Here is a 2,918-nt window from a genome sequence, read left to right on the forward strand (position 1 = left end):
CGCTGGCATCTTACAGCCTCGCAGACACAGGAGATTGGTGTGTGTCTTCGCTGTACACCGCGTCTGACCATGCCATGATCGAGTTCTCCGTCGGCCTATCTGCAGCCAGATCGCCGCAGCATCAGCGGCAGCAACGTCAGCAGCAGCATCAGCAGCAACATCAGCAGCAGCACCAGCACCAGCAACAACATCAGCAGCGGCATCAGCATCAGCATCAGCAGCAACATCAGCAGCAGCACCAGCAGCAACATCAGCAGCGGCATCAGCAGAATCAGCGGCATCAGCATCAGCATCAGCATCAGCAGCAGCGTACCGCCATTCCCGGTCGACGATGGAAGCTGGCCGATTTCAGCCCCGAGGCGTACAGGGTGTCGCTCAGCGCTCTCGACTTTGCCAGCGTTGAGCCGTCGGCCCCCGAGGTCACGAGGTTGCTCACGCGCGCCTGCGACGAGACCCTTAGGCGCAACAAGGAGTCTCGCGGTGGCCCACGGACCTCGGTGTACTGGTGGACGGACGAGATCCGCGACCTGCGCGCCGCCTGCAGCCAAGCCAGGCGACGGTGGCACCGGGCGCGCGGTGTCCCCGCCAGAGACGCGGCCGAAACTGAGTTCCGCGAGCTGAGGCGCACCCTGTCGCGAGAAATCCGGGCCAGCAAGCGGCGCTGTGAAGCTGAGCTGGCAGACAGTGTTGCGGACGACCCGTTTGGGACCGGATACCGAGTGGTCATGAGCAGACTGCTTGGCCGGAGGCAGCCGCGGGAAACGGACCCGGAGGTGCTACGGCGAACTGTGGACGCGCTGTTCCCGACACACCCTCCGATGGTCTGGCCGGCGGAGAGTGCCGCAGCGGATCGCGAACAGCTACGTCCGGTGACCTGCGAGGAGGTGGTGGCCATCGCCAACAGGTTGCCCCCTCGCAAGGCCCCGGGACCGGACGGTATTCCCAACGGGGCGGTGACTACGGCCATGCGGGAGCACCCCGAAGTCTTCAGGGAGCTGTTTCAACGGCTCCTCGACGCAGGTACCTTCCCAGAGGAGTGGAAGCGGCAGCGGCTGGTGCTGGCGCCCAAGCCAGGGCAACCAACCGGCGAGCCCTCCTCCTTCAGGCCGATCTGCCTGATCAATGCCCTGGGAAAGGTGTTCGAGCGGGTCCTGCTGGACCGCCTGAATGACACCCTGGAGTGCGGTGCTGACGGCCCGCTCCTATCAGCCGCCCAGTTCGGATTTCGCGCCGGTCGCTCGACCGTGGACGCGATCCGTGCTGTGGTGGAGAGTGGTGCTGAGGCTCGGGCGATTAATCGCACGAACGCCTCAGCGGAACGGGAGTGCATGGTCGTGTCACTGGATGTCCGCAACGCGTTCAACAGCGCGAGCTGGACGGCGATCGGCTCAGCGCTGAGCAGTAGGGGAGTTCACCCTGGCCTCATGGCAGTTCTGGGGGACTACTTCCGTGGTCGGGTCCTAGAGTACCACTCGGACCTGGGGCTGGAAGAGCGCACAGTCTCTGCTGGCGTTCCGCAGGGGTCAGTCCTCGGGCCGACTCTATGGAACGCCATGTACGACGACGTCTTGCGCCTCCCCCTCCCACCATCGGTGAGGCTGGTAGGGTACGCGGACGACCTGGCGCTTGTTGTCCGCGCCGTCAGCCCCGAAGCCGCGGCGGGCAAAGCCGAGAGGGCTCTTGGAGAGGTGGCTCGCTGGATGGACAGCGTGGGACTCCAGCTGGCTCCCAGCAAGACGGAGATGATGGTGGTTAGCTGCCACCGAGGTGGCCGTCAGCAGCCGCCACCCATTGACGTCTGCGGGACCAGCACAGATGCGAAGAGCTCCATTCGCTATCTGGGAGTGGTCGTCCAGGACCACCTCTCGTGGAAGGACCACGTGGAGCACCAGGCTGCCAAGGCGGCAGCCAGAGTTGGGGCACTGCGGCGGCTGCTGCCCAACCACAGCCGACCCCCGGAGGAGACACGGCGGCTGCTGGCGAACTGCGCAATGTCCGCGCTGCGCTACGCGGCGCCGGTCTGGGTTGACGGCGTCAGGATCCAGGACATCCGGCGTAAACTGAACGCTGTTCAGCGGACCGCGGCGCAGCGTGTCGCCAGAGCGTTCGTCAGTGTGTCCTGGACAGTGGCCACGTTGTTGGCCAGCATGGTGCCGATAGAGCTCCAGCTGCGGGAGGACGCGGACCTGTACCGTGCACGTCACGGCCTGCCCGGCAGCGGTGACGGTGGCAGCAGCGGTGGCAGCGGCGGCAGCAGCTACAATCATGGCGACGACGGCAGTGGCACCGGTGGAGGCAGCGGCGACTGTGGCTTCAGTGGCGGTGGCAGCAGGGACATCGGTACGGCGACGGCGTCTTCGGCGACGACAGCAGCATCAGCACCAGCGGCATCGGCAGCGGGGACATCGACCACCCGCAGCTCACTACGTCAGCGCTCGATGAGGGAGTGGCAACGGAAGTGGACGGCGGAGACCGGCGGCCGGGACGCATCCCGCTACTTGCGGTGGACGGCGCGCCTGATCCCCGAGGTAGCACCCTGGTGCGGTCGGAAGCACGGACGCATGGACTTCTACCTGACGCAGGTGCTATCCGGACACGGGTTCTTCCGTGAGTACCTGCACGTCAAGGGCTTCACGCCGTCTGCTGACTGCACCAGCTGCCCGGGGGTCCCTGGAACGGCCGAACACACCGTCTTCGAGTGTTGGCGGTGGGAGGCACTGCGCGACGGCGGGTTCCCCAGCACACCGGAGAGGCTGGTCCCGGAGATGCTGGAAAGTCCCGCGCGATGGACGGCGATTGCGGCGGCCTGCCGGGAGATGTTGCGCACGCTCCAGACGGAGTGGCGCGCGGAGCAACGGACCCTGGCGGCCGCTCTCGCGCGGGACAGGCGGAGGGCCGAGGCAACGGCGGCCGGGGGG

At 66.5% G+C, this 2,918-nt stretch overlaps 1 protein-coding gene across 1 annotated transcript in view; it reads right to left on the reverse strand.

Moving 5' to 3' along the window:
- LOC131209726 (FMRFamide receptor-like) overlaps nucleotides 1-2,918 on the reverse strand; it is a 51,579-nt gene that overhangs the window by 15,837 nt on the left and 32,824 nt on the right. The window lies entirely within an intron of this gene.

Source organism: Anopheles bellator, chromosome 2, assembly GCF_943735745.2.
Source record: "Anopheles bellator chromosome 2, idAnoBellAS_SP24_06.2, whole genome shotgun sequence".
In the NCBI taxonomy this organism is placed as follows: Eukaryota; Metazoa; Arthropoda; class Insecta; order Diptera; family Culicidae; genus Anopheles; species Anopheles bellator.